General features: G+C 38.7%; 1 protein-coding gene across 4 annotated transcripts in view; it reads left to right on the top strand.

The window, feature by feature from the left end:
• DIAPH3 (diaphanous related formin 3) overlaps positions 1-24,557 on the top strand; it is a 547,054-nt gene that overhangs the window by 29,889 nt on the left and 492,608 nt on the right. The gene's annotated exons all lie outside the window — the stretch shown is intronic.

Raw genomic sequence — 24,557 nt, 5'->3', positions numbered from 1 at the left:
GATGTTTTCAAGGTTCATCCATGTTGTGGTGTGTGTGAGTGCTTCCTTTCTGTTGCTGAATAGTACTCTATGTTATGATATTCTTGAGGTTTGTTCATATTTTGTGGGCACTCTACAGTTTTTTTTTTCCTCTTTTCATTCAGATCCCACCCTTACCTTTGTTTCATGACTCTGTCTCTGCACTTTGCCAACACATAATCTCTATTCCAAGTTCTAGAAACAGACTCATGTTGTGGAGTGGCTTCAGTGGGCCACTCTGGAAGCCATCGTGCTCTGATCTTACATTAGTAAATGGGTTCCTCCTCAGTGAAGACTTTCTCTGTCCATCCTGTCTCCATTCCTTGCCTCTCCCCTCATCCTTGCCCCTGGGCTTGGTAGGGTCAGAACTTTTGGGTTTTACCATAGTGCCCTGTGCATATTTTTATCAAAGCAGTACATGATTTATGGTCTGTCTTTTTTTTAAAATTTTTATTGGAGTATAGGTGACTTACAATGTTGTGTTAATTTCAGATATACAGCAAAGTGAATCAGTTATATATATACATATATCCATTCTTTTTCAGATTCTTTTCCCATATAGGTTATTACAGAATATTGAGTAGAGTTCCCTGTGCTATACAGTAGGTCCTTATTAGTTATCTGTTTTATATATAGTAGTGTGTATATGTTAATCCCAATCTCCTAATTTATCGCTTCCTGCCATATTTCCCCTTTGGTAGCCATAAGTTTGACTTCCAGATCTGTGAGTCAATTTTTGTTTTGTAAATAAGTTCCTTTGTATCATTTTTTATTAGATTCCACATATAATATCATATAATATTTGTCTTTCTCTGTCTGACTTACTTCACCTTGTATGATAATCTCTAGGTCCAACCATGTTGCTGCAAATGGCATTATTTAGTTCTTTTTTATGGCTGAGTAAAATTCCATTGTATATATGTACAACGTCTTCTTTATCCTTTCCTCTGTCGATGGACATTTAGGTTGCTTCCATGTCTTGTCTATTGTGAATAGTGCTGCAGTGAACATTGGGGTGCATGTATCTTTTCGAATTATGGTCTTCTCCAGATATATGCCCAAGAGTGGGATTGCTAGATCATATGCTAGCTCTATATTTAGTTTTTTAAGGAACCTCCATACTGGTCTCCATAATGGTTATACCAATTTACATTCCCAATTTACAGAGTAGGAGGGTTCCCTTTTCTCCATACCCTTTCCAGCATCTATTTGTTTGTAGATTTTTTTTTTTTTTTTGCGGTACTCGGGCCTCTCACTGTTGTGGCCACTCCCGTTGCTGAGCACAGGCTCCAGACGCGCAGGCTCAGCGGCCATGGCTCACGGGCCCAGCCGCTCCACGGCATGTGGGATCTTCCCAGACTGGGGCACGAACCCGTGTCCCCTGCATTGGCAGGCGGGCTCTCAACCACTGCGCCACCAGGGAAGCCCTGTAGATTTTTTTGATGTTGGTCTATGGTCTGTCTTTCTCACTGGTTTAAACCGTTTGAACACAGAGACAGTGAGTTGTTATTAATACTTCCAGGCATGTTGTCTGGCACATGTTAAGCATTTTCATAAATTAGTTCAACAAATGAAAGAACGAGTCTCTCTTTTGATAACCTGCCTGGTATTGTGGTTTCCTGGGATCTGGGCCTGGCTTGGTTCTGGTCAAGCTTCCTGGAGATGGAGTCTTGCCTTTGCACAGAGTAGAGAAGCTTTGACCAGGACCTGATGTCAGCCTTTCTGACCACCTGGCTGGATTTCTGACTGTTGCCTTGACCTACCTTCATCTTAGATGTTCACATGATTGACTGTCCTGGATTCCTTGCTACCCTCTCCTTCCAGGGAAAGATTGAGCAGGCAGTCTAGTTTAGGCAGCTGGCCCATTGTTGTGGAGGTCAGAGAATAAGCACGGCTCTCTTGAACAGGAGACACTGACAACTTAGTTCTTTCTTGGTCATTGTTGATTGATGCCGTGTGGAAAGAGGATTGGACTTGGAATCAGAAGACTCTCGTTGGAAGACAGAACTTCACCACTTCTTAGCTCTGTGACCTTGGCAGATCAATTATTAGATTGTTCACTTGTCAGTGAAGCAGGACTAATTTTATGCCTTCTCTGCCTTCCTCACAGGGTTTTGGTGAGTCTCATTTAAGCTCAAGTATCTTGACTACTGCATTCAGTTCTGTCCATTTTTACCCCCTTTAAAAAATACTTCCCGATGTATGGACAGAGGGGTGGTGTGACTGACTTATTTGCAGTTGACCCTTACAGGGTATGTGTGTTACAGAGCAATGCAGAGCTTTGAGGAGGGAGAGGATAGCTGGATATTTTGAGGGCTCTTTAAACTATTTCTGGTGAGTCAGAGCGCAGGGAAACATTTGCCATTATGCTTTGATGTGTGCTAGCGATATGTTTTGTAATTAAAGTTTGCCACCCCTGCAACATGTGTTGCATGTGTGCTTTTAATTTAGAACTTCCTAAAGTGAATAGCCTTTTTTGGGCAGGACTTGAGAGAAGAAATGTAAGAATGGCATCTGCTGTAGTCATATGTTTGAATAACAGTATTTTAAAAACATTAAATTGAAACATCCTGGGAAACATTAATGTTAGAAACCCATCTCTTTAGGTTGCTTTGTTAAAGGCCTGCAAAAGTACTTCACATTTCAAGGTTATTTCTTAAATTACTGTCAGAATTTAATTTCATAGGACATTGTTGGGTTAAAGGAATGAAGTATTACTGTAGCCTTGAGGCCCCTAGGCAGATTTAATATACTTTAAACAGCGTTTGCTCTACGAATATTTGGGCACCCGCTAGGTATAAAGTGCTGTCCAAGGTGCTAGGGTAATATAAAGGTGAAAAAAATCATTTAGCTTACAACGCTTCATTGTTTATACCTGGGTTGAAAGGAAAGCTTTCCTTGTAGAGGCAAAAAGGTTGGGAGGAGGACAGTGAAGGGGGGCATGTGTGAAAAGGTAAGCTGGACAAAATTGAATGTGGATGTCACAATGCTGAGTTTTCCATCAAAGTGTCCACTGGGTGTTTCTGTGGGGCAGGCATTATTTTTGACCTGCTTTTTTCTCCCTTGTCCCTCACAACTATTTGCCTAAAGTACAGCGCTCCTGCTGATCTTCATCTCTCCTTTCATCTCTCTGCAGCCAACGTTACTGTCGTAATCTCTTGTGTGGCCTGCAGCGATGGTTTTCAAGCTTTTTTGACTAGGACCCACAGTGAGAAATACACTTTATTTTGTAGCCCAGCACACATACAGAAATTCTCTCTGTCAAAACGGAAGTTTTTTTAAGAACCAATATTTAATGTTTCTAAGCATAATGAACTCTAATCATTTTCTTTTCCTTCCTTTCTACTCCTTTGTTTGTTTGTTTGTTTGTTTTGCGGTACGTGGGCCTCTCACTGTTGTGGCCCCTCCTGTTGCGGAGCACAGGCTCCGGACGTGCAGGCTCAGCGGCTGTGGCTCACGGGCCCAGCTGCTCCGCGGCATGTGGGATTCTTCTGGACCGGGTCACGAACCCGTGTCCCCTGAATCAGCAGGCGGACTCTCAACCACTGTGCCACCAGGGAAGCCCCTTTCCACTCCTTTTTACTCCTCTCCATTGCATGAAAAAAAAGAAAGGTGATCCATTCCACTAAATTGACTTCAAGACACCAGATAGTCCACAATTACAGCTAGCAAAACAGACATCGTCCTGTACAGCAACTAGAGGAAGTTCTGAGATCTCCATTAGTGTCTGCTCTTCATTACACGTAGGTGAATGTAGGGGAGCGGGGTTCGGGTGCCAGCTCTGCCATGTACTAGCTTTGAATGTCATTTAGCTTTTGAGCCTTGGCATCCTTGTTTATAGAGGTTTTTATAAGAGCTAAATTAAGTAATATATACTAAAATGCTTGGTAAACCATGCATTCACAATATTAGTGATTAGTAATATGCACTTTTAAAAATTGAGGTATGATTTACATATAATATAATGTATTAATTTTAAAAGTGCAGTCTGAATTTTGACAAATGTATACAATCATGCATACACTACAGTTATATAAAACATTTCCATCACCTCAGAAAGTTTCCGCTGTGTCCTTTGCAGTCAGTTCTCTTCCCCCTTCCAGCTCTTGGAAAATACTGATCAGTTTTCTGAACTATACAGTAGTTCATTTTCTAGAATTTCATATAAATGGCATTACATTGTATTTTGCCATTGTGTCTGGCTTCTTTTACTTAGCATAATGCTTTTGAGACTCATCTAGTGATTGGGTGTATCAGAAATTTGTTCTTTTTGTTACTGAATAGTATTCCCTTGTTTGATAATACTAAAGTTGGTTTATATATTCAACAGTTTGGGTTGTTTGCAGTTTTTGGCTGTTAGGAAAAACTGCTATGAACATTTGAGTGCAGTTGTTTTTGGACATATGTTTTCATTTTGGAGGGCGAGTCATGTGGTTTTAACTTTATAAGACACTGACAAATTGTTTCCTCCAGTGACTAATTATGTTGGGCATCTTTTCATGTGTTTATTTGCCATTCCTATCTTGTTTGAAATGAAATGTCTATTACTAAATATAGGACTATTCAAATTTTCTGTTTCTTCTTGAGTGAGACCTGGTAGTTTGTCTTTTAAGGAATTCTTTTCCATATTATCTATGTTGTTGAATTATGAATTATTTTGTGATATTTCCTTATCTTTTTAATGTAGGATCTGTATTTATTTCCCCCTTTTCCAATTCTGATATTGATAATTTGTCTTCTGTTTTTCCCCTGATTAGTTTGTCTAGAGGTTTGTCAATTTTATTGATATTTTCAAAGAACCAGGTTTTGGTTTCACTGATTTTCTTTATTTTATTTTCATTTATTTGTTAATCTTTATCATTTCTATACTTTTGCTTTATTCTTTTTCTGGCTTCTTAAGGTGGAAGCTTAAATAATTGAGAACTTTGTTTTCTAATAAGAATTTTATGCTATTAATTTCCTTCTGAGAGCTGCTTTAGCTGCTAATCTTCTGAATATTCAAAAGAGTTTTAAATTTCCTGTTGATTTCTTCTTTTGCCCATTGATTATTTAGGTATATGTTGTTTAATTTTTAAATATTTGAAGATTTTCCTGATATCTTTATGTTACTGATTTGTAATTTAATTCCCTTGTGGCCAGTGACCATACTTTGTGTGATTTCAGTCTTTTTCAATTTGAGTCTTGCTTTCTGTCCCAGAATGTGGTCTGTCCTGGTGAATGTTCCATGTATATTCTGCTTTTGTTAGAATTGGTCCATAAATAGTTAATAGGCCAAGTTGGTCAATAGTGTTGTTCACATCTTCTATATTCTGATTTTCTGTCTGCTTTTTCTAAAAATTATTGAGGAGTGTTGAAATCTCCAAGTATAATTTTGGATTTTTTAATTTTTCTTTTTAGTTCTTTCAGCTTTTGCTTCATGTTTTATGAAGCTCTGCAACTGAGTGCATATACATTTTGGATTGTTGTTTCAATTTATCATTATAAAATAATCCTTTTTATCCCCAGTGATATTCATTACTTTTTAGTCTTTGGAAGTTTAATGGATTTCTCTGCTCTGCCTGATACAGTTATTTCCTTCCTCTTTGAAAAACAAAGATTTCTTGGCTTCTGTGGCACCAAACTATAGGTTTTCATATCCCTCTGATTTTTCCTTTTCTATCTGTATTGTGTGTGTTTTTCCTTTGCCTATCTTAAAACTATTGTCATTTCTCAGGTTGCTTTCCTGAAGCCATTGCTCCTTTCCTGTGTATATAGTACTTGACTTGGTATATCTTTGTGTATATCTCTGTCTATGATCTTTCCCTCAAGTTGAGACATTCATGCATTGACCTAGAATACCTTCACATGGATGTCTCATTTGTACTTGAAACTCTGTGTGCCCCAAATTAAACGCTTTACTTCCCTCTTAAACACATTTCTATTCCTATATTTTCATAGACGGTAACTTCACCCTTCCAGTGTTTCTGATTATTTCTTGAATATATTCTCTTCTCTCAAGTCTTCTATGACAGCACTAGTCCCTTTATTATCTCGTCAGGACTCTCACAACTTTCTATTGCTTCCTAAAAAGCCAACTTCCTGCACAGAAACCAGAATGACCTATCTAAATTGCATGTCTGACCATATTTTATCCTATTTGAAACTGCTTAATTGCACCTGTTATCTATAGGTCAAGCCTAAAGCTTTTTGACGTGGCACATAAGGCCTCCATGGTAGAACCCTGCTTCTCTAACTTGGTATACGTCTCTCAGTCAACATGCAAGAATCTTCCAGGGAATAGAAAGATGTAAGATAAGTTGCTGGAGAATTTACTTAGAGAATGTAGAAACACAGCTGCTGATTGGAAAAAGGAGTGTTATGTGATGGTAAGGACAGTTAATTACTAGCTATGTGCCAAGTAGCATTCCAAATGTTAGCTTTATAAACACATTCAGTTTTCACAACAAGCCTCTGAGTGGGCATTATTATTATTCCCTTTTTCAAATACAGAGAAACTGAGGCAAGAGATAGTATAAGTAACTTGTTCAAAGTCACATGAGGCAGCTGGGAAAACTGGCAGACTGGCCCCAGAAAACATGATCTTTACCAAGAGAGTTATACTGCCACTTAAGTCCTATCCTTTTCTCCACTCAGAGTGCCAGTGTAAAATCTAGACGTATTCAATATATCTCCTTATTTTCTGCTTTTCTCTTGCAGCCACCCATATGAGACTACTGACCTTGAAACTGACAAGGGAAAGTTGTATCATAGCCATCGATCTTAATCCTGAGAAAATTATAATTGTAAAGACATAGTGTATCTAAGAATTTTTCTGTGATAAGAAATGAACTGTTTTGAATATTTCTAGTAAACAAAACTGAAAAAGGTCTGTCCGAAAGGAATAATGATATGTGTGACTGAGAGATGGCAACAGGTAAAGGATATAAGGTTTCTTAAATGCAAAGGGTGTAGAAAAACTTCTGTATGGAAATCACAGATCTAGCAACAATGGCAGCCTGCTGCCAGGTATACGTGCAGGCTTTCCTGGTTCCCCTCGGGAATGGGGTCTTAGAGACGCTGAGGGGTTCATGGTCTGGGTGTGCATTCTGATGGGTGCTTTGAGATTTCCCTGTTCTCCATGGGCCTTCAGACTCACTCAGTATAACTAACTGCTGCCAGACCACTCCAGCATATTCCTGGGTGTTTTCTGTGAGACTGGTTCTCTCGAAGATGAGTTTCCAGATGGATGTGCCTGAAAGGCTTGGATTTTGTCTACCTGCAGAGTATTCCTGTGCCTACCTAGATGTGCTGTGTCTTGTGGGATATATGTTAAATTAGATGTCATACTTATGAAAGAAAATAAAATGATTTTGATTATCTGAATTTGTGTCTGACTCGCAAGTACGGTCACGGGACCTAAATCATTAACTTTACAAAAAATGCTCAATGGAAAAGAATAATTTAAAATAATTATATTGGCCTAGTAAGATATAAAGCTTTCTGTACTATAATTTGTTTATTTTGCATTTTTATTCTTATTTTTCCTTTTTAAGTTAAAAACGAATGATAAAGTAAAAAGTATGATAATATATTCAATAGCTTTTCTGTAAAACTATATATTAAAAATATTCTGTCTGAAGTAGGTATACCAGCATGGACTGGGACAACTGAATATACATGAAAATAAGTTCTATAAAACTTAAACTATTTACTAAGTTGGGTGGGCCTTTCTGAGTCCATTAATATGAGTTAATTAGAGCTTCCTGTACTTAGATTTTCAGTAGTAACACTTAAGTGCTATCTTGGACTTTTTAAATATTTATGGACTAGTTTAGAGAGCTCCTCTTCAAATCAGTAGAAACTTGGGAATAAGATCAAGAGCTCTCAGAGTTGAATATGCTAAGATGTAGTAGGGTATGCAGACTTGTTTATTCATCCTTTTATCCATTCATTCATGAAGCCTTTATTGAGGGCTTAGTACTAGTATAGGAATACAGAAATGAATAATCTGTCTCTGCCCTCTGGGAACAGTGGGGAAACAGATGTGTACACAACCAGTGTACAGTTGTAGTGCAGTGATATGGGCTGGAATGGCACAGTGGTGTGGTCAACTTTGGTCTTTGAGAAGACTTCATAGAGAAGGTGACTTTTCAGCTGAGTTTTAAAGGACAGGTTGGAATACAGGCTGGCAGGAGTGGTAGTAATTTTTTTACCCTGTAATAATTTTACTTCCTGGATATCAGTGGAATGGATTCCTAGTGGAAGTGTCAGGTTGGCAAGTAGAAAGCCATTGTTGATGTCTTCAGATAATTTTTGTGTATGGGTAGTATTGGTCTATGTCTTAAAAATAGTCTGATACTTATTTACAGAGCTAATTTATATTTCCTTTCAAGCATATAGTATTATAATATTTGAATATATGCAATTAGAAACTATTTGAGTAGATGTGGGTATATATAACTTTGAGGTATTTTGAATATTAAATTCTTTTAAAATGTATTTGTGCTCTTTTCCTTTGAGTGGGTATTTTCCTTACTATCTTATACCATGGTATTAAATTACAGAAATTCATACTTGTTTTTAGTGTAGGGGACTGCACTTTGAAATAACAGTGTTGGGAAGAGTCTGGGTTTTTAAATTTAATATATAAAAGGCATAATGTCTGGCATTCTCCGTGATATGCTGTGTTAATTATTCCTTATTTAAAATATCGTTGAGAAGGATTTAGAAGTGTAAGATGCAGTAGCTTGTGTCCTGGGCATGGAAGGTAGGAAGCTCTTCATTAATTAACCCAGTTAATAAATATTAATAGAACACCCACTACATGCTTAGGACCATGCCAAGTTCCAGGAACATTTAGTGAATAAAATAACAATTCTTGTTCTCAAGGAGTTAAAGGTTTGTTGAGTAAACATATGTATGATGAAAGGCAGTTTCAGAGTAGTATACATATAATATAATGGAAAGCACTAGGTCTGTGGGCATCTAATCCAGTCTTGAGGTGTCAGAAAGGCTCCTATGTGAGATGTAGTTCAAACTGAAAGCTAAGGATTGAGTTGAAATTAGCCAGATAAAGGGGATGGGATAGGAGTTGTGGGTGTGGATAGGTTCTAGGCATGAGGGATAGCTTGTGCATGTGTAGAAGACTCTAGGTTATTCATTACATCTAGATCATATAAGGGTGGTGGAGTAGTGAAGAGATTGTCTGGAGAGGAAGTAAGATTTAGATTAAAGTGGACCTTTGAGCCATGGTAAGATATTTGAGGGTCATCCTCTGAGTAATGGGGTTACAAAGGCTGAAGGTTTTAAGCACCGGAGTGAGGGACATGATTTGATTTGCGTTTCGGTAAGATCAAATTGACATCAGTGCAGGGAGTAGCTCGGGGAGGGGTAGAGGTAGGGGGCAGTGAAGACACAGGGACAAGTTAGGAGGCTGCAGCAATTGTCCAGGTGGCCTGAACTAGGGTAGTGGCAGTAGGGGCAGAGGGCAGAGAGAAGATAAATTGAGAAGATACAGTCCACATGGTTTGATTTATGTTTCCTAGTTAATTTTCATTAAAATTATTACAATTAAAATCACTTTTCTACTGACCAGAGTCAACATCAGAAGTCATAATCAATCCACATCTTCACTAAGCACCTATGTGCTTCTCCCTCATCCAGGTCTGTTTATTTTTCTAATCTGACAGTATCTCCCAACTTCTCCAGCCTTCGAAAACCCTCCTACTTTGTTCTTTGGAACTCAAAGCCTGTTATCTTTGAATGTTTGCTTTCCTCTTGCTCTACTTGAAACCTAGGGGTTATTTGAGGACTTTATTTTCCTGGTAGCTCTTCATTCAAAAACTTCCAGCTCTTCTTGAGCATTTTTATTTCATTTCTCCATGTTGGTCTCAACTGTAGGTCATCTAGTCCCTCCCATTGATTCACTGCAAGCATTAGAACTTGAGTTGCTTTCTTTTCCACCACTATTTCTGTTATTATTCCATATCTACCTACCAGGGACTCTTAACCTGTGGTCTATGGACCACCAAGGGGTCTGTGGTAGAATTCATGGTGTTATTGAACTTAATGGGAAAGGATTAAATCTTTTTAATTAACCTTTAAGTGAAACTTAGTATTTAAAAAAATTATAAACATAGGCAAAACAAAAAAACAAATGAGCAACCGAACACATGCACGCTAGGATTGGACTTGTGACTTTATCACAGATAAAGAAAGACTGAGGCCTTCGTTCTTCCCTACGTGGGCATTTCCATTGGCTGCTCTGCACATGGCATTTGGCTGTGGAATACGTATTGCATGTGGTAACTTATTTTCAAGAAATTTAAAGGAATTTCAATAATATAATGTTTTTCATTTAATAATATTAAAATACTATATGAAATCTAAATGTGAGCAAATCATTGTAAGTAGTTAATTTTTTTGGGGGGGGTGGTACTTTTTCATCTTTTCAAAGAAGCGTCTGGCTAAAGAACTTTTCATAAATTTCAATAATACAAGTTAAAAGTGGGAAATGCCCATTAGTAATATTTAGGAACATTGAAGGTAGAATGAGGTAGTTGGTGGGTTTGTGGGAATTGTTATTGGGTGAACCTATGACTGGGGTGGTTAGCTTATCACACCTGAAACAATGAACGGCCAGTTTTCCTCCCCACGACGATGTCTCTTTGTAATATTGATGTCACTTGCATTTTAGTAAAGACCATGGAACAACGCAGGTATACTGCTTAGCTTGTAACATGCACCATCTCCTGTAATTCTTATATCAGCCTCACCAGATTCCCTGTGTATCCCCTTTCCAAAGCCTCTCTTGAGGTTCCTTCTCAACCCCAGAATTAATCGCTGGTCTCTATCTGTTGCTAATTTACTTATGATTTTCTTGAGGGCATTTACAATACTTTATTTGTAATTTGTTATTATATTTTTCCCTTAAGTGGTAAACATTTGTGGGATGGCACTATGTTTTATGTGTTTTATCTCTAGTAATTGCTTATTTATCCATACCTTCAAGTACTTATTGACTGCTAGCTTTCTGCCAGCAACTGTTCCATAGGCTGAACACACAACAGTGGCTGTAACAGTTACCTGCTGCTCTGTAACAAACTAAGCCAAAACAGCAAACATTTATTATCTCATATTGTTTCTGTAGGTCAGGAGTTTGGAATTTGCTTATCTGGGTGGTTCTGACTTGGTGTCTCAGGAGGTTGCGGTGAAGAGGTTGTCTAGAGCTCTCATATCTGAAGGTTTGACTGGGGCTTCTGGGATGGCTTAAGCACATGGCTGTCGGCAAGATGCCTCCCTGCTTCTCTGGCTTCTTTAGCTCAGTTCTTTGCCCTTTGGGCCTCCCCCTAGGTCTTCTTCAGTGTCCTTGTGATCTGGCAGCTGGCATATCTTAGAGTGAGTGATCCAAGAGGGAGCAAGACAAAAGCTGTAATGTCTCTTATGACCTAGTCTTGGAGATGACACTCCATAATTTTCACAGTGTGCTGTTGGTTACACAAGTCAGGGGATCACTGGGGGCTGTCCTAGAGACTGGCCACCACAACTAAGACAGTTGATGGTTTGTCTAGCATGGAACTTACATTTTGGTGGGAAAGAGGCAGAGTCAACAATTACAAAATATATGAAAATTATAGGTTTTCGTAAGTCATATGTCAGGACGTATGAAGGAAATAAACCGTGTGCTGTGACAGAGAAAGGGGAGTGGGTGAGCTCATGTTCTACTTTAGATAGAGTGGTCAGCCTTTTAACCCGAAGCTGAAAAGTGAGAAGTAGTTTTATTTCCTATTAACAACTCACTGCCATATTAATTAAGTATGGTGTACCACCTCCGAATAGCACTATAATAGAATTCCCTCAGTCTTCTGTATATCTAACCAGTTCTTCACCAAAGATACTATCGTGGAAATTTTAAGTAGTTTGGTTAGGGTAACCCAGCAAGCAAGGGGCTGGGCAGGATTCAGAATTCAGACTCTGGAGCCATGTTTTTAATCAGCAAGTTGCCTGGTTAGTAATAAAGATAATTAAAAAGCCAAGTTATTTTAGCTGTTAAGGTTTTTCCTTCTCTTAAATGTAGTACAAGATTGCATGAAAATTGATAATTTTAATTGATATATTTTTCTGGATTTCAGGTATATGTGTTCAAATAGAACTTTAAAAAAATATTTATTTATTTATTTATTTACTTGGTCGTACCCGGTCTTAGTTGTGGATCGCCGGCTCCTTAGTTGTGGCATGCAAACTCTTAGTTGAGGCATGCATGTGGGATCTAGTTCGCTGACCAGGGATAGAACCCAGGCCCCCTGCATTGGGAGCACAGAGTCTTAACTGCTTCGCCACCAGGGAAGTCCCTCAAATAGAATTAATTCATTACTTAAAATGAACTGTTATTTGCTTAATAATTCTCCTGCGTTGCATGAAAATAATCCCTTCTGGGTTCTAAGGAAGTATGTTTATGATCACAAATAGTTTTTCTGACTTTTCAAATTCTAAGATGACTAATAATTACATATCTTCCTTTTTTTTAACATCTTTATTAGAGTATAATTGCTTTACAATGGGGTGTTAATTTCTGCTTTATAACAAAGTGAATCAATTATATACATATGTCCCCATATCTCTTCCCTCTTGCATCTCCCTCCCTCCCACCCTCCCTATCCCACCCCTCTAGGTTGGTCACAAAACACCAAGCTGATCTCCCTGTGCTATGCGGCTGCTTCCCATTAGCTATCTATTTTAAGTTTGGTAGTGTATATATGTTCATGCCACTCTCTCACTTTGTTCCAGCTTACCCTTCCCCCTCCCCGTATACTCAAGTCCATTCTCTAGTAGGTCTGCATCTTTATTCCCATCTTGCCCCTAGGTTCTTCTGACCATTTTTTCCCTTTTTTTTAGATTCCATATATATGTGTTAGCATACGGTATTTGTTTTCCTCTTTCTGACTTACTTTACTCTGTATGACAGTCTCTAGGTCCATCCACCTCACTACAAATAACTCAGTTTCGTTCCTTTTTATGGCTGAGTAATATTCTATTGTATATATGTGCCACGTCTTCTTTATCCATTCATCTGTTGATGGACACTTAGGTTGCTTCCATGTCCTGGCTACTGTAAATAGAGCTGCAATGAACATTTTGGTACATGACTCTTTTTGAATTATGGTTTTCTCAGGGTATATGCCCAGTAGTGGGATTGCTGGGTCGTATGGTAGTTCTATTTTCAGTTTTTCAAGGAACCTCCATACTGTTCTCCAGAGTGGCTGTATCAATTTACATACCCACAAACAGTGCAAGAGGGTTCCCTTTTCTCCACACCCTCTCCAGCATTTATTGTTTGTAGATTTTTTGATGATGGCCATTCTGACTGGTGTGAGATGATATCTCATGGTAGTTTTGATTTGCATTTCTCTAATGATTAATGATGTTGAGCATTCTTTCATGTGTTTGTTGGCAGTCTGTATATCTTCTTTGGAGAAATGTCTATTTAGGTCTTCTGCCCATTTTTGGATTGGGTTATTTTTTTTTATTTTTATTTTTTTGCGGTACGCGGGCCTCTCACTGTTGTGGCCTCTCCCATTGTGGAGCACAGGCTCTGGACGTGCAGGCTCAGCGGCCATGGCTCATGGGCCCAGCCGCTCTGCGGCATGTGGGATCTTCCCAGACCGGGGCACGAACCCCCCTGCATCAGCAGGCGGACTCTCAACCACTGTGCCACCAGGGAGCCCATGGGTTATTTGTTTTTTTGATATTGAGCTGCATGTGTTGCTTGTATGTTTTGGAGATTAATGCTTTGTCAGTTGCTTCATTTGCAAATATTTTCTCCCATTCTGAGGGTTGTCTTTTCATCTTGTTTATGGTTTCCTTTGCTGTGCAAAACCTTTTAAGTTTCATTAGGTCCCATTTGTTTCTTTTTGTGTTTATTTCCATTTCTCTAGGAGGTGGCTGAAAAAGGATCTTGCTGTGATTTATGTCATAGAGTGTTCTGCCTATGTTTTCCTCTAAGAGTTTGATGGTATCTGGCCTTACATTTAGATCTTTAATCCATTTTGAGGTTATTTTTGTGTATGGTGTTAGGGAGTGTTCTAATTTAATTCTTTTACATGTAGCTGTCCAGTTTTCCCAGCACCACTTATTGAAGAGGCAGTCTTTTCTTCACTGTATATTCTTGCCTCCTTTATCAAAGATAAGGTGACCATCTGTGTGTGCGGTTATCTCTAGGCTTTCTATCCTGTTCCATTGATCTATATTTCTGTTTTTGTGCCGGTACCATACTCTCTAGGTTTCTGTTGCTTTGTAGTATAGTCTGAAGTCAGGGAGCCTGATTCCTCCAGCTCCGTTTTTCTTTCTCAAGATTGCTTTGGCTATTCCAGGTCTTTTGTGTTTCCATACAAATTGTGAAATTTTTTGTTTTAGTTCTGTGAAAAATGCCAGTGGTGGTTTGATACGGATTGCACTGAATCTGTAGATTGCTTTGGGTAGTAGATGCATTTTCACAATTTTGATTCTTCCAATCCAAGAACGTGGTATATCTCTCCATCTATTTGTATCATCTTTAATTGCTTTCATCAGTGTCTTATAATTTTTTGCATACAGGTCTTTTGTCTCCTTAGGTAGGTTCATTCCTAGGTATTTTATTCTTTTTGTTGCAGTGGTGATGGGAGTGTTTTCTTAATTTCACTTTCAGATTTTTCATCATTAGTGTATAGGAATGCAAGAGATTTCTGTGCATTAATTTTGTGTCCTGCTACTTTACCAAATTCATTGATTAGCTCTAGTAGTTTTGTGGTGGCATCTTTAGGATTCTCTATGTATAGTGTCATGTCACCTGCAAACAGTGACAGCTTTACTTCTTCTTTTGTGTTTTGGATTCCTTTTATTTCTTTTTCTTCTCTGATTGCTGTGGCTAAAATTTCCAAAACTATGTTGAATAATAGTGGTGAGAGTGGGCACCCTTGTCTTGTTCCTGATCTTTGTGGAAATGGTTTCAGTTATTCACCATTGAGAATGATGTTGGCTGTGGGTTTGTCATATATGGCCTTTATTATGTTGAGGAAATTCCCCTCTATGCCTACTTTCTGGAGGGTTTTTTTTTTTATCATAAGTAGGTGTTGAATTTTGTCGAAAGCTTTTTCTGCATCTATTGATATGATCATATGGTTTTTCTTCTTCAGTTTGTTAATATGGTGTATCACATTGATTGTTTTGTGTATATTGAAGAATCCTTGCATTCCTAGGGTAAACCCCACTTGATCATAGTATATGATCCTTTTAATACGCTGTTGGGTTCTCTTTGCTAGTTTTTTGTTGAGGTTTTTGCATCTATGTTCATCAGTGATATTGGCCTGTAGTTTTCTTTCTTTGTGACATCTTTGTCTGGTTTTGGTATCAGAGTGATGGTGGCCTCGTAGAATGAGTTTTGGAGTGTTCCTCCCTCTGCTATATTTTGGAAGAGTTTGAGAAGGATAGGTGTTAGCTCTTCTCTAAATGTTTGATAGAATTCCCCTGTGAAGCCATCTGGTCCTGGACTTTTGTGTGTTGGAAGATTTTCAATCACAGTTTCAATTTCAGTGCTTGTGATTGGTCTGTTCATACTTTGTATTTCTTCCTGGTTCAGTGTCAGAAGGTTATGCATTTCTAAGAATTTTTCCATTTCTTCCAGGTTGTCCATTTTATTGGCATAGAGTTGCTCGTAGTAATCTCTCATGATCATTTGTATTTCTGCAGTGTCAGTTGTTACTTCTCCTTTTTCATTTCTAATTCTATTGTTTTGAGTCTTCTCCCTGTTTTTCTTGGTAAGTCTGGCTAATGGTTCATCAATTGTTTATCTTCTCAAAGAACCAACTTTTTACTAAGGATTTTTTTTTTTTTTTTTTTTTTTTTTTTTTGCGGTACGTGGGCCTCTCATTGTTGTGGCCTCTCTCATTGCGGAGCACAGGCTCTGGACGCCCAGGCTCAGCGGCCATGGCTCATGGGCCCAGCCGCTCCGCGGCATGTGGGATCGTCCTGGACCAGGGCATGAACCCGTGTCCCCTGCATCGGCAGGCGGACTCTCAAGCACTGCGCCACCAGGGAAGCCCAGAACCAGCTTTTAGTTTTATTGATCTTTGCTATCGTTTCCTTCATTTCTTTTTCATTTATTTCTGATCTGATCTTTATGATTTCTTTCCTTCTGCTAACTTTGGGGGGGTTTTTGGTCTTCTTTCTCTAATTGCTTTATGTTTAAGGTTAGATTGTTTAATTGAGATGTTTCTTATTTCTTAAGGTAGGATTGTATAGCTATAAAGTTCCCGCTTAGAACTGCTTTTGCTGCATCCCATAGCTATTGGGCCACTGTGTTTTCATTGTCATTTGTTTCTAGGTATTTTTTGATGTCCTGTTTGATTTCTAGAGTGATCTCTTGGTTATTAAGTAGTGTGTTGTTTAGCCTCCATGTGTTTGTATTTCTTACAGATTTTTTTTTCTGTAATTGATATATAGTCTCATAGTGTGGTTGGAAAAGATACTTGATACAATTTCAATTTTCTTAAATTTACCAAGGCTTGATTTGTGACCCAAGATAGGATCTATCCTGGAGAATGTTCCATGAGCACTTCACAAGAATGTGTATTCTTTTGTTTTTCGATGGAATATCCTATAAATATCAATTAAGTCTGTCTTGTTTAATGTATCATTTAAAGCTTGTATTTCCTCATATATTTTCATTTTGGATGATCTGTCCATTGGTGAAAGTGGGGTGGTAAAGTCCCCTACTACGATTGTGTTACTGTGGTTTTCCCCTCTTATGGCCATTAGTATTTGCCTTATGTATTGAGGTGCTCCCATGTTGGGTGCATAAATATTTACAATTGTTATATCTTCTTCTTGGATTGATCCCTTGATCATTATGTAGTGTCCTTCTTTGTCTCTTGTAATAGTCTTTGTTTTAAAGTCTATTTTGTCTGATATGAGAATTGCTACTCCAGCTTTCTTTTGATTTCCATTTGCATGGGATATCTTTTTCCATCCCCTCACTTTCAGTCTGTATGTGTCCCAGGTCTGAAGTGGGTCTCTTGTAGACAGCATATATATGGGTCTTGTTTTTGTATCCATTCAGCCAATCTGTGTCTTTTGGTTGGAGTATTTAATCCATTTACATATAAGGTAATTATCGATATGTATGTTCCTATTACCATGTTCTTAATTGTTTTGTGTTTATTATTGTAGGTCTTTTCCTTCTCTTGTGTTTCTTGCCTAGAGAAGTTCCTATAGCATTTGTTGCAAAGCTGGTTCGGTGATGCTGAATTCTCTTAGCTTTTGCTTGTCTGTAAAAGTTTTAATTTCTCCATCAAATCTGAATGAGATCCTTGCTGGGTAGAGTAGTCTTGGTTGTAGGTTTTTCTCCTTCATCACTTAAATATGTCCTGCCACTCCCTTCTGGCTTGCAGAATTTCTGCTGAAAGATCAGCTGTTAACCTTATGCGGATTCCCTTACGTGTTGTTTTTCCATTGCTGCTTTTAATATTTTTTCTTTTTAGTTAATTTTTGATAGTTTGATTAATATGTGTCTTGGTGTATTTCTCCTTGGATTTATCCTGTATGGGACTCTCTGTGCTTCCTGGACTTGATTAACTATTTCCTTTCCCATACTAGGGAAGTTTTCAACTATAATCTCTTCAAATATTTTCTCAGTCCCTTTCGTTTTCTCTTCTTCTTCTGGAACCCCTATAATTCGAATGTTGGTGTGTTTAATGTTGTCCCAGAGGTCTCTGAGACTGTCCTCAATTCTTTTCATTCCTTTTTCTTTATTGTGCTCTGCAGTAGTTATTTCCACTGTTTTATTTTCTAGGTCACTTATCCGTTTTTCTGCCTCAGTTATTCTGCTATTGATCCCTTCTAGAGAATTTTAAATTTCATTTATTGTGTTGTTCATCATTGTTTGTTTGCTCTTTAGTTCTTCTAGGTCCTTGTTAAACGATTTTTGTATTTTCTCTATTCTATTTCCAAGATTTTGGATCATCTTTATTATCAGTATTCTGAATTCTTTTTCAGGTAGACTGCCTATTTCCTCTTCATTTGTTAGGTCTGGTGGGTTTTTACCTTGCTCCTTCATCTGCTGTGTGTTTTTCTGTCTTCTTATTTTGCTTATCTTACTGTGTTTGGGGTCTCCTTTTTGTAGGCTGCAGGTTCGTAGTTCCCGTTGTTTTTGGTGTCTGTCCCCAGTGGCTAAGGTTGGTTCAGTGTGTTGTGTAGGCTTCCTTGTGGAGGGGAATGGTGCCTGTGTTCCGGTGGATGAGGCTGGATCTTGTCTTTCTGGTGGCAGGTCCACATCTGGTGGTATGTTTGGGGTGTCTGTGGCCTTATTATGATTTTAGGCAGCCTCTCTGCTAATGGATGGTGTTGTGTTCCTGTCTTGCTAGTTGTTTGGCATAGGGTGTCCAGCAGTGTAGCTTGCTGGTCGTTGAGTGAAGCTGGGTCTTGGCCTTGAGATGGAGCTGTCAGAGAGATTTTTGCTGTTTGATATTATGTGCATCTGGGAGGTCTGTTGTGGAGCAGTGTCCTGAACTTGGCTTTCACACCTAGTGGCCCCACTGTGATGCCTGGCTGGAGCACCAAGAGCCTTTCCATCCACATGGCTCAGAATAAAAGGGAGAAAAAATAAGAAAGAAAGAAGAAGATTAAAATAAAATAAAGTTATTTAAACAAAAAATAATTAAGAAGATAAATTTTTAATTAAAAAATATAAGAACAACGAAAAAACGGACAGACAGCACCCTAGGTCAAATGGTAAAAGCAAAGCTATACAGACAAAATCACACACAGAAGCATACACATACACACTCACAAAAATAGAAAAAGGGAAAAATATATATATACATCGTTGCTCCCAAAGTCCACCTCCTCAATTTCGGATGGTTCCTTGTCCATTCAGGTTTTACACAGATGCGGGGTAAATCAAGTTGTTTGTGGAGATTTAATCCACTGCTTCTGAGGCTGCTGGGAGAAATTTCCCTTTTTGTTCGCACAGCTCCCGGAGTTCAGGTTTGGGTTTGGCCCTGCCTCTGTGTGTAGATCTCCTGCAGGCGTCTGTTCTTTGCTCAGACGGGATGGGGTTAAAGGAGCAGCTGATTCGGGGGTTCTGTCTCACTCAGGCCTAGGGGAGGGAGGGGTACGGATGCAGGGCGAGCCTGCGGTGGCAGAGCCATCGTGACATTGCACTAGCCTGAGGTGTGCCATGTGTTCTCCCGGGGAAGTTGTCCCTGGATCTCGGGACCCTGGCAGAGGCGGGCTGCACAGGCTCCCGGGAGGGGCTGTGTGGATAGTGACCTGTGCTTGCACACAGGCTTCTTGGTGGCGGCAGCAGCAGCCGCCTTAGCGTCTCATGCCCGTTCCTGGGGTCCGCGCTGCTAGCCGCGGCTCGCACCCGTCTCCTGAGCTCCTTTAAGTGGCGCTCTTAATCCCCTCTCCTTGCACACCAGGAAACAAAGAGGCAAGAAAAAGTCTCTTGCCCCTTCGGCAGCTCCAGACTTTCCCGGACTCCCTCCTGGCTACCTAGGGCGCACTAGTCCCCTTCAGGCTTTCACACAGCCAACCCCAGTTCTCTCCCAGCGATCGGACCGAAGCCCAAGCCTCAGCTCCCAGCCCCCACCCGCCCCGGTGGGTGAGCAGACAAGCCTCTCGGGCTGGTGAGTGCTGGTCGGCACCTATCCTCTGTTTGGGAATCTCTCCGCTTTGCCCTCCGCACCCCTGTTGCTGTGCTCTCCTCCGCGGCTCCGAAGCTTTCCCCCTCTGCCACCCGCAGTCTCCGCCCGTGAAGGGGCTTCCTAGCGTGTGGAAACCTTTCCTCCTTCATAGCTCCCTCCCACTGGTGCAGGTCCCGTCCCTATTCTTTTTGTCTCTGTTCTTTTTTTCTTTTGCCCTGCCCAGGTACGTGGGGGAGTTTCTTGCCTTTTGGGAGGTCTGAGGTCTTCTGCCAGCGTTCAATAGGTGTTTTGTAGCAGTTGTTCCACATGTAGATGTATTTCTGAGGTATTTGTGGGGAGGAAGGTGATCTCCACGTCTTACTTTCTGCCATCTTGAAGCTCCTCCCCTGCCTTTTGTTTTTAAATTAAAAATAATTACTGCTCTGTTAGCATTTAAAACATTGTAACAGTAAAAACTGTTTTTTCACTCTTACAGTGTTATACAATAGCTAAACATCCAGATAGAGTTTTAAATTTTTTAAAACTGTCATTACTGATTATCAGTATGAGATAATACTCAGTAGAGTGCTCATTTACCTTCCCCTGAAGATAAGTGATATTAATTTACAAAACCCAGTACACCCCAGACACAGCTGAAGCCATATTAATTGTGTTGTGTACCACCTCCAAACAGCATTATAATAGGATTCCCCGAGTCTTCTGTGTATTTAACCAGTTCTTCAACAAAGGCAGATTGTGTACTTCACCTGCTTGGGTTGTGTTTCTAGCTGAACTTTAAGAGAATTTCAGGTGAAATTAGGAGCAGCAGTCCAAGTGCACATTGTAAAACACATACACTTGCAGTGAAATTGCCAAATTAAACAACAATCGACTTACAGTTAGTATGATGGGGATTTCTATCGTGTTTTTATGTACAAAAGTGTTTTAAAAGTTTGCTTTTATGTTCTCTTGTGTCGTGTTTAAGCAAATTGTATGTGTAATTCCATGAAAGATAAATTAGGAGTGTTTTTTTTCCCCCCATTTATGTGTGGAGTCATAGTATCATCCCTTAAAATAAATGAAACTTCTTTAGAACATTTACACTGATTTGATAGTAATGTTCACTCTGTACCTAGCTTGTAATAGTGCCCAGATTATTTGGAAACTACTTGTAGTGCTCAATAGAGCATCACATACCTGGGAATGCTTTTACTTTAAGCCCGAGGTATTCAACAAATTCAGTTTACTGTTCTAATATAGACGGATTGTATTTATTTTTCTCCCACGGCTCCTTCCTTATTTTGTGTTTCATTCCTTTCTAATCAGGGAAAATAAATAAAAGCATTGAAATTATGAAACACTGATTTTTTTCATCTTTATAGAATTAGAAGTTAGAAAAGGAATATGCTAATTTTTCCTATCTTGCCTTTATCTAGCTAGGCTAGTGGTCCAGTGCACATTTGTTTTAACACTTGGATAGAAGGCAACCCTCCTGCAGAGTTTAGGTGCTAAGCATGTGGGGGAGGTGTGCTGATTTTGTATTATTGTACAAATTCTGGTATTGTTTATTGATACAAATGCAGTTCTACATCTAAAAACGTAATGGGTTGATTTTTTTTTTCTTTATGCTATTTTTTATGCTAAATACTATGCCATTTTTATGTTTAAAAGTGTTTTGGAGCTTGTTCTTTGTTATTTAAACATATAGTTTCCTCATTGAAGGATTAAACAAATACATTCAACCTGATGCTTCATTTCAAGCTCTTAGCACAGTGTGTAGATACAGAAGGGGCTCAATAAATATTAGTCATTGTTATTTTTATGACTTTCAGAGATTTTTATTTAAAAAAATTGTGACTTTTGGTGAAAACTAAAATTTTGATTTCTTCTACACTGTTGGAAGTTAAGTATTCACAAATTAGCTTGTGAATTGCTTAAACTTACTATTCCCATTCATTGACATGTTTACATTTATAATATTGATGTTGCATTAATGATGTTTTGCTTAATTTCACTTCATTATAAGTTTAGCATATTAATTAACTTTTTTTGTGTGTGTGTGAAGAGGAGTTAGCATAGTTTCTACACTCAAGAATTGATATTACATGTATAGAAATGATGGCAATGAAGTAGTGTTTCAGAAGACAGACAGAGGAACCAGCCCCATTTCTTAAAACAGCTGTTGGGTGTCCCTAGTTTTTTAAAACAAGTATCAAGGATTGGAGTACTGATGTACATAGAGACATAACTTCTGGACATATATTCATGTGGAGATAATTTTATGTTTCTGGGTTATTTCAAAGCAGGGAAAGTTTATGTTGGTGAGTTCGAGGGCCCTCTTCTTTGCTACTGTGATACACTGTATACACTTCTTGCTACATTGTCTACATAGCTTTATAATTACCTGTCTATGTGCTTGTCTCCTCCACTGGACTGTTACTTGTTATTTACGTTCTAAATAGCTCATTTATCTTTGTATTACCAACTTCTAATAGAGCAACCTCTCCATTGCTCTTCATTTCTTTTTGTAAATATGGGATTCCATTTCCATCAATTCTGCCTGAAAAGCTTCTTTTGACACTTTTTGTAGAGGAGATCTGCTGCCGACAGATTCTCTAGCTTTTGTCTGTCTGGAAATGTCTTTCTTTTGCTTCTATTTATGAAAAGTATTTTTACTAAACATAGAATTCTAGGATAAGTGTATTTTTCTTTCAGTACCTCAAAGATGCCATTCCATTGTCTTTTGCTGGCATTGTTTCTGGTGAGAAATTTTCATTTGTATCATTTTTGTTTTATATATAATGTCTTCTTTTCTCTGGCTGTACTTTTGTGGTTTGCCATTTATTTTTAATTTTCAGCAGTTTGACTATGAGGCTCCTAGCTGTTTTTGTTTGTTTGGTTTTTGTTTGTTATTTTAGTATTCTTTCTGGGGTTTGCTGAGCTTCTTGGATCTGTGAATTGATATATGTATATGTCTGTCTATCTATCTATCTATCTATCTATCTATCTATCTATCCTCTCTCTTCTGCTTCTGGACCCCAGTTACACTCGTGTTACAACATTTAATATTGTATCACGGATTGTGGTTACTCTATTCTTTTTTTTCCCCTTTTCCCATTTTTTTTTCCTTTTTGTTTCAGTTTAGATTCTTTCTATTGATATGTGTTTAGGTTCACCAATTCTTTCCTCAGCAATGTTCAGGTTCTGTTAAGGCCATCTAATGAACTCTTCATTTCTGATACATTTTTCATTCTAATAGTTAAAAAAAAATAGTATCCATGGTTTGCTGCTGAAATTCTCCATCCTTCATGCATGATGGCCACTCTTCATTATATCCTTTAGCATATTTTTATAAATCTTATTTTAAGTAGTCTGTTTAGTAATTCTACCCTCTGGGCCATCTCTAGGTGATTTCTTTTGACTATGGGCGCATTTCTCGCTCCTTTGTGTGTCTAGCAATATTTGATTGTATGGTGGACATTTTATTTAATTACAGTAGAAATTAAATAATATTTGCTTCCAAGAAAGGGCATGCCCTTCTTTCAGGCTGTTGGAATGGGGTCTGAGTCACTGTGATCTCTAGTTGAGCTGCATTTGGTTTCCTGCTGCTTCGGTTTTTTATTCAGCTCATCTGTGGCCTCAGATGTTTTGAGGGCTTAGGATCTGAGTGCTAATGAGATTCTGGAAATCTGCTTTTTGACATTACAACTGAACTTTAGCTTTGAAAACCGTGGAATATTTCTTTCTGCTTTAAAGTCCTGATGCCCATCTTTAGGGTTACTGTAGCATTCTCTTTTTTGTTTTCAGTTCCATTGCTGTCTCTCTGTTTCTTCAGAGAGACCTGTTATCCTGCTCCCAGCCTTCGTGTGCTCTCTGTCAGCTGTGCTCAGCTGTTGTGTGCTCTCAGAAGGCCTAGATTTCTCTCAGGTCTTCTGTCTGGTACAGAGCCTTCGGAGAGCAGCTCCTTTGCATTGGGAGAGACCTTTCATGCTTCAGGGAGCAAGCATCTCGCTCAGCTTTGCTGCTCTGCCCCCAGCCATTGGCCTCCTACCCCGTGTAGCTGGTGAAGACTTGAGGGAAAGAGTTGGTAGGAGGGTGCAGACTTGCTCCATGGTTGGGGCTTCATGACCGAGGCCCTTGGAATTCTAATCTCTCATGCCAGTACCCATGCAGCTGTCAAAGTTCATAAAAAAGACTTGGCTGGTTTTTCTTTACCTTTATTTTTCTTCAGCTGTTCGTCAGGGATAAAAGCAGTTTGTCACGTCCCAGTATTTAGTTCTTACAGGTTTTCTTGTTTCCTCAGCTTCCTGATGGGTTGAAAACAGTAGCAAGTACAATTTTGTAGGGTATCTGGCTTCTTTTGTTGTTAGGATGAGAGCAGTGGTGTTTTGTGACTACTTTGTAATCCTGCCAGAAGCTGTCATATTGTTAGTACTTTAATGTTTAGTTCATGTTAGATGGACCATGTGTGAGTGTATAGTACATGGTGTTTTTCCTAGGGATTATCTCCAAAGTGAACTTAAAGACCTATTTTGAAAGATAAACATTATTATCTTTGCATATCATTATTTGAAAAAAGTCCTATTTCTTTAGTGAAGTGAATAATCAATACTGTGACTTACTGTCCTTTTAAACAGAATTTTAAGTGTTATATTTCTTTAATGGGCTGTAGTAGCCCTATCCAGTAGAACCTTCTGTCACGATAGAAAAGTACTTTGTGTGCTTTGGCCAATACGGGAACCACTAGTCTCTTGTGGTTCTTGAGCACTTCGTATGTGACTAGAGCAACTAAGGAACTGAATTAAAAAATTTAATTTACATTTAAATAACCACACATAGCTAGTAGCTACTACAATGAATAGTACAGGACTATGTACTACACATATATATGGTGAAAATAGT

The sequence above is a fragment of the Globicephala melas genome, chromosome 18, assembly GCF_963455315.2.
Source record: "Globicephala melas chromosome 18, mGloMel1.2, whole genome shotgun sequence".
Taxonomy (NCBI): domain Eukaryota; kingdom Metazoa; phylum Chordata; class Mammalia; order Artiodactyla; family Delphinidae; genus Globicephala; species Globicephala melas.
Note: the sequence above shows the minus strand (reverse complement) of the source record. Positions and strands in the feature narration are given on the sequence as shown.